Genomic DNA, 18,016 nt, shown 5'->3' with positions numbered 1-18,016 from the left:
TGTGGCTTGCAACTCATAGTGAACACCATCAAGCTCCCTTCTAAGTCTGTCTTTGGAGGTAGCATAAAGCATTTTTGCTCTGATATGAGATGTCGGAAAAGACCTAATTATATCATTAAAAAAACCACCACATTTAGTCACCACATATAGATTTTGAATTTATACATTGATGTGCAATTTGTTTTGTTAAATTGATAAGGGAAAACAAAGTAGATAAAATTACATCCAATTGAGCACCACCTACTTTAATACTCACCTTATTTTGGATCTAGAAAATTATTGTTTCAAATTTCAATTGATACAGCATATTTATGTATGAGTTACATTCACATAAGAAGATTGAATGAAATAAAAAAGAACTGACCAGCCACTGAAGAATATCTAGCTTTTTTGGTTGTTGTCAACAGCTAGAAAATTGAAATAAAAATCAACATATCTGCAGTCATTGTCGAGGGAGCGAGGCTATGAAATTAGAATAGCTTTTTGTCACACCTCTAGTTTTGTTAACGAAGAGGTTTGTTTAGTTTTCTCAACTATCTTGAAAAACTATATTGATGCACTATCTTCTGCATCAAGTCCAAAAACATGCTTTTGCAGCCCTCTAATGCATTATAAGATAAGATAAGATAAAATTATTAATGTCCATGAAAAACCAAAACGATTTATGGGACTGAGCATACAAACATAAGAGCCAACCAAGAAAAGGCACCAAACGGTGACTGAAAAGGAACAAAGCAACCAGAAGAAAGAAAGACAAGGTAAGGACTAAGGGTCCTTCATTGTCACAAAGAAATCCGTAATAGAGAGGTACATCTGTGGACAATCCATAGTCTTCGGATGCCATGAAGAACCCCTATAGGACTGATGCTGCCTGTAGAGATTGGTACAATGTCTGACAGATCTGGAATGTGAAGTAGTGAAAGTCCTTTTCAAACCCCGTGGAGGAGACAAGGAAGAGAAAAAGGTGGTAATGAGCTGATCAGAATTCCATCTCTGATGAAAGGACTACAGGGTATTCTCTCGAAGATGGGGGCCTCCTGAAGATAAAGTGTTAAACATCGTTAATCAATATAACTGAAGAACATCGAGAGAGAAGAACAATGTCTAAAAAGGCAATAGAATCTCCCTTTGATCTCGTAGTAATGAGGACAACAAAATATGAAGTGAGTCTCGATCTCAACCTCCATTAGAATGCATAACTGGCATAATCGATCAGCCTGATCCATATGGTGATCAGTCCGAGCCCTGAGATGATGAGAACCAACCCTAAAATAGCCCAAAGAGAACCATAATGCATGATTCCAACACTGGTAAAGATAGGCAGGGCGAACAACAATACCATCCTGAATAACAAGAAAATGCTCAGCATAGAAGGCCATCTTAGGTTACAAACCACCCAGGGGATGACACCAAGTAGTGGTAATGTACTGCCTATAGATATATTGTCTGACATGCTCATTCAACTCTTGATGAGAGGGAAGAAGATGATCCAGGGCATCTAGTGAAAACTGATAGGGAGGAAGACAATCAATCTCAATCCCGATCGAACCCAACAAAGAGGTGGCCTGAGTGTACCAGCATCTTGATCTAGCAGAAGTGTCAGATCTCATAATCTCCACCCAAGAACAATATGCCAAAAAATACTATTTATGTCGGTCAACACCTATCTCCATAAAACCACAAAGCCGATGAAGAAACCAAATCAAGTGAAAAATAACAGCAAGTTTGAGAGGATGAGCACCAAACTCTGCTAAAACAATGCTGTGAGGGATGAATCTGTGACACCTAATGATATGATGCAACAACAGTTTTTGGACCCGCTCAATAGAAGCTCAATCAGAAGCAATAAGATAAGGTCCCCAAACCACAGAACCATAGAGGACTGTTGGACGAACCAAAGAGTCAAAAAGGGACAACTTGGACGAAATATCCTAAAAATGATGCCTGAAGCATTGTCTCTCCAGCAAAGCCAGGGAGCCCATACCCTTACTGACTCTCGACTGAATAGCAGATCTCAAACTGAAATGTGGTCCTGAAAACTTCACACCAAGATACATGTAAGAGGGAGTAATCTCAGCCTCGTTCCCCTAGAAGAAGAAATGGAGATGAGAGGTCTTTAAATAGTTAAAGACCATAACTCGTGTCTTAGATAAATTGACCACAAACTGTCACTGAGTACAGAAAGAAGCAAGACTATCAAGGAGTCTCTGTAAGCTATCAAGAGAAGAGGCCAAGAGAACGACATCATCAGCAAAGAGGAGAATAGAGATCAAAACCTGATGTAAATAACACTCATCTCCTGGTTGAGAGGATTTCATAAGGAAATCCTCCAACTCATCAATATACAAGCCAGACAGAGTAGGGGAAAGAGGACAACCCTGCTTCACACCAATGGTGCTCTGAATCGGATCAGAAAAGTCCTCCAGAGTTTTGAGTCTACTAATAAACTTCTCATAAAGTCTAAAAATAGCAGTCTGTAACATATCTGAAATCCCAATCTCCTGAAGCTGCTAAAAGAAAGCCAACCTATGAACAAAATCAAAAGCCTTATGGAAGTCCACAAAACAACAATAGACCTTCTGAGAGCAGTGTCTAGCTTCCTCAATGATAGCCTGCAGTGTAAAAACATGATCCATAGTCAGGTAGTTTGCTCGAAATCCAGCCTGACCTCTCGCCCTACATCCCTGTCTATCAAGCTCACTGGATAACATGGTGTTCAGAGCAGTGGCATAAAGTTTGGCAAAAGTATGACCAACCATAATAGTTCTGTAATTTCCTAGATTAGAAACAAGCGCAGACTTGTGAATAGGGTAAACAACATGTCTAGACGAGGAATCAGGAAACCCAGTGCAAACCACTCTATTAATGCTAGTAGTTTCCTGGTTCAAGTACCATCAAATATGTCATTAATTTATAGAAATTGAAAGCTAAAAAGATAATGAGATATAACTTTCAAATCCCTTTCTAAAAAAATTTTGGTAATTTTATAATAAATATATTTTAAGGAATAAAGATTAGCCCAATTGTGCAAATGATAAAAAGTATAGTGCTTTATTAAAATTTGTAGGTTTCCTACATCCACAAATTAAATATGTATTTAGGTATTGGAACTTGTAAAAACCACACTAGAATGCATTATTCATAGTAGAACATAGTTTGCAAACTATTTAAGCTAGCCTTGTACAGTAAAAGTGTGAAAAGTAGTAAGACTAGTCCTTGACATTCAACAAACAATTCTAAGACATTCTTTATACTTAAAAATAGATTCTATGAAATCAAAGAATTGGAGAAAGAACATTGTTAACTCACCTTCAACACATTGACACGGTAGTTGCACTCCACCATCTTGATGACACGTAGAATAAACACTTAAGAGGTTAATGGCCAAGTTTCTTTTGAACCAAGTTGATGTCTCGCCAAGAACCTATCAAACAAACTCTTAAAAAAGGTATCAACAATCACACTAGAGCATTACATTCTTAGCTTGTTTCTTAAATCAAACAAATCAAAACAAGAAGATACAAGTTTTAATGATAGACATATAGATTTATAGATATCTACATAGGTTGTAGGATGTATATGTTAATATAGAAACCTGAAATCAGCATAGGAAAAGTTTGAAAAATGATATTTTAATAAGATGCAGCAAATCATTACTATTGTACCTTTTACCAACCATGTCTAGCTTTAAAAACACAGAATAAAGACAAATGAACAATCAACATCATCATTTGTTGTACCTACATTTAAAGAAAGAAGCAATCAACATCATGAAACAACAACAACAAATAGGTAAAAGGCAAGAGTTGGTATTTTGAAAAATGAAACTATTCAATCTTAAACCTCTGAAACTAGATCCAGACATAAATGATATGACAACTTATATATATATATCCAACCTATATTTAAAGAGATAATATCAATAGTAAATGGAAAATTTGCATGAAGAGTTTCATGTTGTTGAACCTGGAAGTAGAATATACTAGTCAACACCAACTCTTTTGGGAGTTGAACAAAATGATCTATAACACAAATAAAAATGTGTTAAAGCGAAACTAAATGACATGAAATCTTTTCAACTTACCTCCTACACTAGAAATGGAAAGCAATACCCAACACCATAAAATAAGCCAAAAGAATATTAGAAATGAATAACAATATTACCTGGATCTATTGTAATATGTGGTAACCTTGAATTTAACCAAAAAAATTGTAGAAAAGAACTAAATTAGACAAGATACATACAAAGAGTTCAAAGACTCTATTACCAACTAAATGTTCTTAATTAAACACCACAAATTACTACTACTTCATTAACTTATACATAAAAAATAGAGTTTGTTGCATCTCCAAGAACAAAATCTAGCAAAGCATGCACAACTAACACTAGCAGACACATAGCCCAGAAATAGTGCATGCATTATTTTTGTAAGTAAAAGGAAAAGTCCTAGAAAATGTAATCTATGATTTATGATATCTTCTAGGAATTATTTTTATCCATCCGTGTCCTTTTTGTTCTCCTTCTACGAGGCACTAGATCAATTGTTGTTTTAGATTGTTCATCGCATTGAACATCTTCCTCGTTATTCTTGTCTCTCAAATTTTGAGATCTAGCCATCGTTGGATGTTCAATTTTAGGATTATTGAATGCATCATGTGAATATATTTCCCCTTATGCTCACTGCCAGACGCTTCAGTTGACAAGTTTGACTTTTGAGTTGCCTATACGCAATACAATTTAACTATTAAAACATAATATATCTAATTAAATTGATCCATATCATAAAATATGCTAATTACTTACATCAAACTGATGACTAGTGATTAATTTCTCCCCTCATTCAATCAAATATTGTTGAAGACCTTGGGAACCATATAGGAGAGCATATTTTAATTCTTCCTCTAAAGCCTCCTTTTCAAATTGGTGAATATATATTAACAAAGAAAACTAAACTTATAAGGTCCAATGACTAATTAAATACAATTAACTTGACTTTTTATTTAAATAGAAATATAACACATTAAATATTAACTTACCATGCCACCACGAACACTATTATATCCTCCAGATCCAAGTTTATGAGATCCAATCTTTGAAACTCGAGCCTGGGTTGCAATCCTTATATCACGAAGACGTCTTTTACCTCCTTTTTTAGATGGCATATAGTTTGGATCATCATCAACCTTCCTCTTAAACTTGGCATCTTTTATTAATTCATCCCATGTCACTTGGTTTGTGATCCAAGTTGGATGCGGATACTTCAAGTTTTTTGCCAATTTTGTCCTTACATTATCTCTTTTTGAGCGAATGTACTTACATGCAATATTTAGAATAACATCTCTATTAAAACAAGGATTACCAGATGTTTTTATGAAATTTTTAAAGAGTTCTTCCTTTTTATCATTTGGTTGTCTCCTCCAATCCCTTTGGATGGTATCTCCAAATATATTTTCTACACGGTGATAAATAAAGTGATAAAGTTTTAACCCTGTACCATCCTTCAACATGTTGTCGTTAGAGGTGAGTAAAATTGTTACTTCTTGCAATCCTTTTGTAGTTACTAATGATACATTTGAGGTCTTGGGAGTTGAGGCAAATTCCATTATAGGCACATCAGTTACTTGGTCATTTACTTCCTGTATTTATAATGGAATTATGAAATCAGTTAACACCCTACCAAAAATATTAAACTATATTGCCAAATCCAAAACAAGAATAAAGACATTATTCATAAATGAGAAATGACATAATAGACAATGCTAACAAATAGAATATACAAAGGATACCAATTATATTTCACACAGTTATGCACACAATGAGTGAAGTATGTTAAGTGTTGTAAACTAAAAGAAATGCTAGAGCAATTATTCTACCAATGCTAATGAACATAGAAGTCAATCTCACTACAACATTTATGTGTTGGTAAAGTGAGAGAGCTTAGTCACTGGGGAGAGCATCTGAAGCAAGTTGTGGGTTGCTGATCTCACAGGTAGTGAGAGAAAATTGGCCATATTCCTTACACGAACTCCAAGCTAACACATCCACTACAGGATTCTCTACAAGAGGCAATTCAAAGGCATTAATGTTTATGAAAATTAGTCCGAGAGAGAGTAACTCAAAAAAAACCTTAAGCTCATTCAAAGGGAAAATATGTCTTCTACAATGAGGAGAGTTATTGTGCTTCTTTTACATGTTAAAAAAGAACCAGATTATATACTTGAGGACCGATTATGCAGATGCACATTGTGACCTTGGATCGTTGTTGCATGCCATGGGGGAAGATGAGAGAGCCATACAAGAGTTTCAAAAAGCCATAGACCTTAAGCCAGATTATATGGACGCTTTGTATAATTTGGGAGGGTTGTTCAGAGATGTGGCCAGGTATCAAAGAGCTACAAAAATGTACAACAAAGTGCTTACTATCTGGCCCAATCACTAGCATGCTCAGCTTAACAAAGCAGTATCATTGCTAGGAGCCGGAGAAATAGAGGAAGCAAAGAAAACCTTGAAAGAGGCTTTCAAGATGACAAACAGAGTGGAATTATATGATGCTATTGTACATTTGAAGCACCTACAGAAAAGGCCTAAAGGGTTAAATACTATAATCCAAAGAGCATATCAGTATGGAGGTTCTGATACACAAGCACAAATGGGATTGAGTGAGACAAGTTCTGAAGGAGTATTAGTTGTGGAGTCAAAAAAGCTCAGAAGAGCAAATGAAAAAGCCACTCCAAGGCAATACTTGGCATATGGTTTAGATATAAGAGCCTTCTAGAGGCTTACTAGATTGAACCGTCGTGATGTAAATCTTCTGAAAAAGGAATTATCTAAAACAAGGGTGATTGCTTCTCAATCTAGGACTGGTGTACTAGAGAAAAATATTTGCAAAGCAAAACTAGAAAAGATATTGAAAAGATTGCTCCATTTTCTTAAACCAGAAACATTCATACAGATGCACTAATTCCAGTAACATCAACCAAATATTCCGTAAATGCATCTTCTCTTCTATAATAACCATCCAATATTGAACAACTCCAAATTGGGGAGTACTTTTAAATGCACAAGCCCCCCATGAATCTGTCTGCATCACTCTAGATCTAGGCTTTTCAGTTTTACAAGGTCTAACAAGGAAAGTAAGCCAGCTGGAGTTATTGAGTTGCTTCTTTTAAAATAGAGGAATTTGTAAATCAATTTGTAAAAGCTTCCACATATCATAGACCAATATCAGAAATGTAGTCACAGTAATTGAAGAGGAGTAGCTACAAATTGTCTCACAATTTGTTTGCATAGAGAGCTTCATAAGAGAAGGAAGTTTTGCACTTCCCTTGCCACTATCTCTTCAATCACAAAAAGGTGGGTTGACTGGCCATTGAAGGTTGATACTTCTAGTACACCACCATGATCCTCCTCTCTAGAGATATTCTGCACTGTCTGGATGGTTTCTTTTCCTTCACCAATCTCCACTCATATTCTATTGAACTGAAATTAGTTTTGCATACCACAAAACAAAAGCACCCTCACAACTCTCACATTCACAAGCTGCTCACAATACACACTTGTAAGTCTTCTTTAGATACACAAATGATGAATGCACTCTATACACACCGTAAACATACACACACACACACATGAACTTATGGCACAAATGAACAGTATTTCCAAACTGTGATTTTACATATTTTGACTGTCAGTGTCCTCCCAAGTCTCAGATTGAAATCTTAGCCTAGATAAAAATAATTCAAGCTCTTTTAATGAATAAGAGGATTTAGCATATTACATCCCTCTCTTCAGACTTGAAATCTTGCCTCTAAATATTTATTCATTCTCAAACTATCAACGCATGCCCAAATTTGATCATTGTTATGATGTTATCTCTTTGAATAATTTGAAAACTTTTTATTGCCACTGCAGATGTATTTGATATTTCTATGTAGGCACCATTTATGATCTTGACCTTTCTTTCAATGAATAAGAGGGTTCAACATGTTACATCCCTATCTGTAGTCTTCAAATCCTATCTCTAAATATTTACTCAATCTCAACCTGTCAATGCATGCCCACATTTGATCATTGTTATCTCTGTGAATACTTTTAAATTTTTTTGTGGCCCTGAAGATGTATTTGATATTTTTGTGGAGACACCATTTATGATCTTGACCATATTAATAGTCCTTTCTTTCCATGAAGTCAGTTGTGGAAATTTCTTTTAACTGTGTATTTTTTGGTTCCTTTCAACAACTTTATACCTAGTACTAATAGAGAAACAACATATTCTGCAAATATTTCCCAGTAAAGATGGGAAGTTTGATATGGATAAGACTGCAGTGGCTTAGAAGTTTAACATTTAAGAAGCTGGAAATGAAGAAGGAGGCTTACTTAAGACTAATCCTAGTGTAAATAGTAATTCTGGAAGGGAAACATATTGTATGTGTGGTGTGCTTTATGATTGCTCTAATTCATTAGGATTAGTACATCCAATTTTGGATGAGTATTTTCTAGAGCCTGTTGCTTTTATTTCTTTACCACAATAACACTAGACTGATTCAATATAGAATAGAGCAACTTCAATATGTTGATGCTATAATAAAAATCCTTCACGGCCCTCCTTTATCAAGCACTTTCAATTTGAATTAAATTTGAATAGGTGTGTTATTAATAGATTAGAGTTTTAGCAATTGTAAGGTTATAGGAAGCATCCATCATTTCAAATCAACGACGGTGAAAAAAAAGAATAAGCATGAGCATCACTTGAGATTTACAGTGTGTTTGGTACTTCGAAGCAAGACAGATCAATTTACCCTTTTATCCATATAGCTCAAAATATTATTTCACAAATGGAGGCCTTTAATTTGCAAAAAAATGGATTCCATTGACCTACATAACTTTACATTTGTAGCAAGAATAAATAAACAAATAATGCAAGCATATGATCAAACACTGAAATTATAGATTAGATTCCTGGTCCCTCATTCGTTAAAGCTCAGAAATGCTAAAATCCTATTTTAGATACAATGGACATTTGGAACCAAGCTCAGGCAGTTGATTCTCCTGTGAACAATAACTGATCTATTCTCCAACTTGGTACATCAACAAAATTCATCAACATGCAACAAACACCAGAACTAAATGATTTGCATGTGATGCTCTAATGTGGCATTCAACAAAGGGCATTGGAGCATAGATTGGGAAGGCAGATGCATCAAGTTATATTGGGTTGTTAAGGGCAGTATACCTTCCTTCACAAGGAGTTATCGATATGATGGAACTTCATGGAGAAAATGACATGGCAAGCAAGCAATTCATTTCCAGAGTTCCTTGAGATGTTTGAGGATCCAAACTAAGGTTTTGGCATCATGACCACTCTAGTAAAGCAAGAAGCAGGGGACAGGGTGCGGCATGGGCAATCATCTTGTGCAGTTTGCTCGTATCCCATAATTGGACCAAGATTCAAAGAGTTAACTTCTCAATTCAGCCTATGTTCTATTTTCTATAGTGAAGGGAAGGTACCAGTGGCATGCAAGCAAGAAGAATATAAATTTAAAGAGTGTGGAGTGAAACAAAGGCATTACAATCAATTATAGATCTATATTGCTACAAATATATGAACTTGGCAACAACAAGAATAATATAATATCGGTAGACAATTTTACTTGTTCATCTGCAGTAGTCTTTGTAGCCTCTAGCAATGCCCTTTCCCATAATTGAATTTGTTTAATCATTTATTGTCTGAGTTGAACATTTTCAGGAGTATCAGGAAGGAGCCTTAGTATTCTTGATTGTGTGTCTATATTACTCCTTAAGGAAACTTGTTCCATTGTTGGTGGAAGAATTCTTACTAAAGCCATATTTGATGTCCTTAGATAATAGGGGCATTCATTTCCAACTCAACACTAGGTATGTTAGGAACATTGGTATTTGATGTAGAGAATATGGTATGGGGTTTTGCACTTGATTCCACTCTTGCCATTGGATTTTTTTGTCTAGACAGAATAGGTAGACCATGAGCCTCTCCACCAATAGATTGCATGCTTGTTGGAGTAGCCCTTGAAATATCCTACATGTACAAATAAAAATATTTTGGTGGTATGATAAGGAAAAATAATGTAATCAAGCTTAACCAATAATATGATGGGACCCTACCTTTTGCATCATAGTAGATGTATTGGTAGGCATAGTTGGATCCTGTGTGCCAACATAATGAATGGTCAAATGAGTTACTTTATAAATTTTTTGGGTATAAAAAACATTAAAATTAGTAATTACATAAACTAAAATATTTTAATTAAATGTATAATAATATAGATCAAATTTTACCACTAGTATAGTACTAGATGTACTAATTGATGTAATAGTAGTTGGAATGACTTTTGAGATGGCCTGCATTCCACAGATGTAAAATAACATTATATAAAAGGTAACATCATGTAGAAGGTAACATATGATAAATGAAATTATAAAAAATAGTTTTCAATCTCACCTCTTGCACCATCATCGTTATCTATTGCCCTTGTCCATTTTTTAACACTTAAACTAAAGCATTTAAAATCAATAGATCCCCCATAGAAGCATTTGTAGCTGTCTAAGCCACATTCTTTAAGAAGTACAGATTGTTAATTTTTAAAAAAATTATGAACATACTTATTAAACAACATATGCAAGCAATATTACTAAAAAATTTAAATTCACTCCCCTTTGACAATAACATGTACAAATTTCATTAAACTTCAACATAAGCAATGCTCATTATGCATTTTTTTTCAGTTTTTGGTATTAAAGTTATGTTGACTACGTGGTAATTGCATAAAGTTTGTAGGCTTCAATTGTTTAAAGTTTCACAAAAATTCAATTGAGAATTTGGGATGTGCTAGATTCTGTACCTCCACCAAATAGAAAAGTGTATTTAAAACAAATGCTTCAAGAAATAGAACATAAATAAACTAAAAACATAAAGTTTTCCAATTAAAAAAGTACAAGTTGTATGCATTGACATTGCAAACATGCAGTAAAAAAGAATTCAAATTACTAAATGTTCATTACATTTTGTGTATAACTAAAAACTCAATACTCTAAATATTTAATAATGCTATATTAAACCCTTACAATAATCTTGAAGTTAACATGGCAATCAAACCATATCATCCTCACATGAAATGTCCTCATCTGATTGGCATAAATATCCCATCATCATTGGGGCCTAAATCCACAAATAAATTAACACCATCACTTTCATGGTCTTCATCACCTTCAACTATAGGTAAATGAAAATCAATTAAGTCATCATCTTCATGGACTTGTTGGCCATATGGTTCCTCGTGTCCTTCGAGCATTTCATTAAACCCATCATGCTCTTCATCGAGGTCATATGCATCATTGAAAATACAATTTTCATCATCAACATCATGGTCATTTATGTCTTCAAGTGGAACTTCAACATCTTCAAGTAATTCATTGTCCTCAACTTCAAAAAAAGTTGTTCTTCGTCCTCTTGGATCATAATCAATGACAAATGACCAACCAGGTTGTTCTAGATTTGGAATGAGAAATATCTGATCACGTTGATTTGGAAACACATAAGGTTCAAAAGTGGCCTCAAACCTAGATGTATTGATCATATAGAATCCATTATCATGCAAAAAGATTATTTTTTCATCACCCACTTTGATTAGCCTGTACCATTGAACACAAAAAACAACTTTCTTGAAAGATGTAAAATCAAGCTCTATAATATCCTCCAAAATTCCATAATATTGAAGTGTGCTTCTGATTGGTTGTATATCATTTGCATGTGAGTGGCAATCCACCTAAAATGATGCTGAAACTCCACAATCATAAGTTTGTCTCTTCTCATCAACTCTTCTTATGTGAAAATGATGACCAAGATTCCACATCGCTTTGTAATATTTTACCTAAATTCATTAAATATATTTAGTGGTTAGATTCAATGATACAAAATATAAAAGAAAATACATTATACATGTCCAATATGTTAATATATATGTATCACCTCCCCATTCACAGATCCTCAAACAATGTTTAATTGTTGTAGTGTCACTCTATTCTTCTTTTTTATTGCCTCATGTTCAATATTGGTCTTTAGCCAATTCCATGAGCATCTCTCTGTCCATTTGTTTTTATGGCTGGCAAGTAGTCCTCGAGCAATGTTTTGACCATATTTATTATATATGTTGGCCCATTCCTTTTCATCCTCTAATTTCTTTTGTTCAGCATACTTCTCCATCTAGTCTGACATAAAGTTGGAATTATATGTAATATACAAATGTAATGCCTCCCACTCAATTGCATCTACAATGAAAAATAAATCTGTTCAATATGTTAATAAATATATGAAGTCTTTAATTGTTAAATTCAACATCAAAACAAAGTTATATTTCATCATTTTCACATACCTTTTATCCTCTTTGATGTCCCTTGACCCTCTAATTTCTCTCCTTCAAATGAGTGAGGTTGGCTGTAACTCCATAATTGTGGAGCTTCAAGGTGCAATTGAGGTAAGTACTCACTCAAATGAACCATTGCCTAAAAAACCATGTACCCCTCAATCATGGATCCTTCTAGTTGAGCCTTTTGCCTAACAATTTTTTTTAAAACCTTCATATATCTCTCCACTAGCCACATTGTTCTAATATGAATAGGACCACACAACTCAATCTCTTCTACTAAGTGTACAAGGTAGTGCTCTTGAGAATTAAAAAAGCTTGGAGGGAAGCACATTTGAATATCACACATCAAAAGTGATATATTTCTCTTCCAGTATTTCAAATCTTCCTGATGTATCTCTTTAGATGAGACCCACCTACAACATTAGCATGTATTAGATAAAGATTAATGATATCTTCAAAATTGAAAGTATTAGGTTGTCTTAAGGCATAAGTAATGATGCACTTCAAATGATAAGATTCTTGGATGATTATGCATTATTGATTCAAAATACCTCAAATATTTGGACAATTTGTAAATAGCTAATCTAACATCTCGAGCAAAACTACTTGGTATTGCTATAGGCAACACATACTGCACAACCATTGATGAACACCATGTTAAAATATCTGTGAGTTGATAATTTCAGTTAGATATATAAATTTTTAACAATGTTTCTAGTAATTATAACATACAAGAAAGTTACCTTTATCCAATTATGCCAATCATGTGTTTTCAAGCCTGACAACTCTGATCCATCTCTTGTGAATAAGTTTTTCAATGACGTGCCAAATCCAGAAAGAAATCTTAATATTTTCATTGTTTCAATGATGCTTTCTTGCTCGTTTGACGTGAGAGTCCATGGAGCATGAGCATACGAATTATCTCCATGTAACCACATGTTTGTTATGATATTGGCAACTTGAAGGTCCTTTCACATTTTTATTTTTGCTTCAAAGCTGGTTCCATTTAGATGTTTCCATAAGCACTCTGCCACATTTTTCCCAATGTGCATAGTATCAAATAGGTGGGCTATTGGTAAATTCTCATAATATTCTAGTTTATAGAAAATTGAGAGTCTTTTCATTCCTAGTGGATTTCTTGCCCCTTCCTTTTTGTCATACATTGCTTTCCACCTACTAGGGTTCATTCTCATTGGCTTCCTCATTTCCACTTCTTGTCCATTGAACTTGTTTTTCTCACACAGTCGATACCAATAATTTTTTGGTAAGAAATGTCTATACTCATCATAGATTATTTTCCTAAGATCTTTTGACTGCCTAGACAAGGTTTTTGGCCCACATGATTGAAAACCATGTTTCCCCTTTGTTTGCAGCCCTAAAACAAGAAACTGGAGTTAATAAATAGTAAAATGAAGAAAAAAATTGAAAAATTGAAAAATTAAATTTATCATATATTACCGCAACAAATAGAGAGTCCAGGGGCATCGTGTATTGTCCATATAAGTATTGCATGACAAAGGAAGTTTCTATCATTGATAGGTCTTGATACATCATACATATTTACACCTTTCCACAATTCACAAAGCTCATCAATGAGAGGCTCCATGTACACATCCATATCCTTTACCTGATACTTTCCTAAGTAAAATAACAAAGTAATAAGGTTTAGTAAAATTGAAGAATTCGTATAGAAACTTCAAGAAAGCAATGCAATCACATATGTTCTAATACCTGGTATGATAAGAGTTAGCATTGCATGCTCCTTCTTCATTGCTATCCAGGGAGGGAGATTATTGTTAATAATTAACACTGGGCAAACGGAATAAGTTGTTCTAAGATCTTCAAATGGATTGACACCATCCATTGCAAGAGATATTCTTGCATTCCTTGGCTCATTTCTTAAATGTGGCCATTTTTCCTCAATCTCTTTCCAGTAGTTGCTATCTGTAGCCATACGCATGACACCATCTTCGCTTCTCCCATGTACATGATAACTCATATATTTTGCCAACTCCTTACATTTGAACATTCTCTCAAACCTTGGCTTTAGTGGAATATGTTGTAGCACTTTATGTGGAACCTTCTTGGATACTTGATCTTGTCAATACCTACTTGTGTGACACACTGGGCATTGCTTCAAATTTGTATTCTTTCCATAATACAAAATATGGTCATTTGGACATGCATCATATATATTGTACTCCATTCCAATATCTTTCATTATTGAAGATACTTCTCTATGAGAATGAGGTAACTTATTATCCTTTGGAAGTATTTTGTTTGTGAAAAGCCTACATGATAAAGCAATGATTTTAATAGGTATACACAATACTTAAAAACATTAAGACATTCAATGGACTTGATTTATTAAAATATCAAATCCTACCTTAGTATGTCAGTGAAGCATGTATCTGTCAATCCATGAGTCATCTTCAAGTTCAACATCAACATAAGTGTTGGCAGTATAGAAGTATCTACATTTAAATAAAGAGGCATCCTAGCCAGCTAAGCTATGGGTGAATCAATAACTTCTTCAGAAGATGTGTAGAAGTTTTGGATAAATTCATTCACACCAGCTTCATTAATCCGTGAAGTGGTTTCATCCATATATGTGTCTTGCTCTTCAGCTTGGGATTGACTATCATCAATATCATTCACTGGTTCTTCAACAATATTGGGAATCGAAAGCGACTTTTCATCAAATTTTTTTTTTGAAATGATCAGTACTAAAATATTAACTAACAAGGATATAAATTATTTATTTTAAGATACCTTAATTACAATGTACCTCTTCTATGTAAACTCCATATTTCAGTCTATGGATACCAACAAGTCATCGCTTCTTTAGTTTCCTATTTTTGCACCTTTTGCAAGTGCAATATATCATTTCATTGAAGTATGCATTTGTACCTGAAGTAGGTCTTGGTGCTCGTTCATCTGAATATTTAGATGATGACGATGTCCTATTATCCTAAATCCACCATATACTATCAACAATAAGTGTTCTAAGTTTTTAACTTGCATACTACATATTCTTCAAGAACATTAAACTTAATCCAATAACTCAACATTTCATGACAAGACTTTATATGAAATTACCTGGATTATCCCTATCTATGAATTATGAAATTTAGAAACCATTTTCTCAACATTATCTTCTTATGCAGATCTAGATTTGAATGTACATTCACAATTGGTAAATAATGGAACTAAGATGATAATAGCAATCCACCAGGATAATCCTTCCTATGAATATTATCTCTTCTATGATATCAAATTTCTTTTGCATTCCACTCAAGAGCTGCCCATTCACCCTGCTGCCCATTCACCCTGGACTTCTCTTCCCTTCCCACAAGGGTGAGTGTAAGTCCCACACCCATAAGAACACTCAAGCACAACAAGAAAACAAAACCAAGCACATCACATTATCACAACACAATATCAACACCCATAATGCAACATGGAAATAGAGGAAATCCAAACCTCATACTCACAATACTCCACACAGTACAACAAGATGCACAATAGTGTCACACTAATCTACATGGAATGAACACCATTCAAACACTCACATGAATGCTACTCCACAATGCACTGCAATGCATACTCCATTGATAAACTCCACACTTGCAGATTGGCTTAACCATGCTAAAAGAAAGAAAAAGGAAAGGAAGCAAGTTTGAGATACCAACCTTGGTCCAAGCTAGGGTAAGGATAGTTGCAGTAGAGCTCCACTCCCTCTCCCTCCAAAACCTAACTGTCTCTAACATTTAGAGAGTGGCCAAGTAGTTTTCTCATTTAGCCCTACCTCTATATATATCCTTCTCATTTTCGGATTCCATAAAGAATGTCATTTTCATGGGGTCTCTTGGGTCCACTAGACACCCTAAGGGTCATTAATAGCTCCCTAACCTATAGTACTAACATGGGTAGGGTTGATTTTAATCACAACTTATCTTAAAGTTACTTTATGACCCTCCCAAAGCTAGGTGATTCAAATTTCAACTTCCCCAAGGTGATGACTTTGTCCTTTTTACTAACTAAGGCAATAATCAAATTCCTCAATTGAGGCATTTATCATGGAATAAGGTGGCCACATGATCCATTGACTAATAACATGTCGTTCACATAACAAGCACAAGTGTCAAGTGACACACACAAAATATCGCATTATATATATATATATATATTTTAAACTTATTTTACAATAATACATGAACTAGGCTACTACGCACACATACAATTCACATATACGAAATAAAACACATTACAATGAGGTTTGAATCTTTTCCACTGATTCAACCTTGGCTATGTCATGTTTGTAGTAGTTTGAGCCTTAATTCCCCTTTAACCCATGGTCAAATTCCTGCACACTAAACTCGAGCGTCAGTAGTCCAAGAAAATCATATAAGCATATGTAAAATAAATCATTATCTCATTCAACATTAGGCTTGCATATATTTCATCATCTCAAATTAACTTTCCCTTTCTTAATCATTTCAAATATAACCTTCAAAATATTAAAATATCAAAACTTACATATCACATTCGACATTTGAGTTCCATACTTCATTCCTTTTAATTACATTACTTCTTCTAACAATTTCCATGTAAAAAGTTCAGAATACTATAAAACTAAACTTTACTTATCAACATAACATGGTCAATTTAATATTCTGAATAACTTCATATTCTACGACAAGATGTTGAATCCATAACTATTGAATCCCTAGGTATGCAGGTTAGGTCTCAATGCATAACAAAATTTATCTTTTAACTCTAATTTCCACTTCAACATTACCTTCTTATATTACAATCATTTCTACCATTCAATTTCTATTAAAGCAATGTCAATAGCTTACAACATGAAATAGAATCATTAAATGCATCAATTAGGTCATAATATGCAGAGGTAATTGCGGATCATCAAAATGCAAATATTAAAATGACATAACCCTACAGTCTCAAAAGTGCATCAAACATAGGATTAAAATCACCGTAATGCAATTATCTCATTAGTACTATGATGAATTGGGTGAGGCCTCACATTACAATTTAACAAGAAGAACAAGCATAGATAGCTATTGACTAGGTAATATTGAATGGTATTACATCAAATCCTATATATAGCATTCATATTAAAATTATCTCTACAACTGATAAAAAGGTATTTAAATAGTAAGGAGAGATGTAGAGTTTACACAAAACTTGTACATAGATGTTGACAAGAAGCTAGTGATTCTCTACCCAACTCAAAAAAATATTTAATTGCTAATGGCATAGTTTTAGTATGTTAGAACTCTTCTCAAAGTGCACTTAATAAAATGATGAACAACAGATGTTGAAGTAAAAGGAAAGAATGGCCATCTACAAGTTTAAACACCACAAAGATCCACACAACCTTAAAGGATAAAAGGCCTGAGAGTGGTGTGCTTCTTTCTAAAAGTCCAACAAAGACTCACCTCAAGTCAACAAAACTTGGAAAATGTTGAGAAAAACTCCACCTAACAGCTGAAAGATAGCAGATGTTTTATCCATCGAGGCCTAGCACTTAAAAGTTGCACTAATTTGAAACATCAACATACTAGTACATGGCTAAAAGTTAGTAAATTTG

At 34.1% G+C, this 18,016-nt stretch overlaps 1 long non-coding RNA gene and 1 pseudogene across 1 annotated transcript; one reads left to right on the top strand and one right to left on the bottom strand.

Annotated features, from left to right (window-relative positions):
* The first annotated feature begins 6,191 nt into the window (after positions 1-6,191).
* On the top strand, positions 6,192-6,962 carry LOC149560265 (putative TPR repeat-containing protein At2g32450; annotated as a pseudogene).
* A 2,586-nt stretch (positions 6,963-9,548) lies between these two features.
* Positions 9,549-12,972, bottom strand: LOC149560264 (uncharacterized). The gene is made up of 3 exons (XR_016363340.1): positions 10,316-12,972; positions 10,142-10,183; positions 9,549-10,055 (listed from the first exon to the last, which is right to left on the bottom strand). It is a non-coding gene; the product is annotated as an uncharacterized LOC149560264 (long non-coding RNA).
* Between the last annotated feature and the right edge of the window lie 5,044 nt (positions 12,973-18,016).

This window comes from Cupressus sempervirens, chromosome 4 (assembly GCF_028749045.1).
Source record: "Cupressus sempervirens isolate cs-2001-9-10 chromosome 4, ASM2874904v1, whole genome shotgun sequence".
NCBI lineage: Eukaryota > Viridiplantae > Streptophyta > Pinopsida > Cupressales > Cupressaceae > Cupressus > Cupressus sempervirens.
The sequence above is the reverse complement of the archived record's forward strand: the minus strand, read 5'-3'. Positions and strand labels throughout refer to the sequence as shown.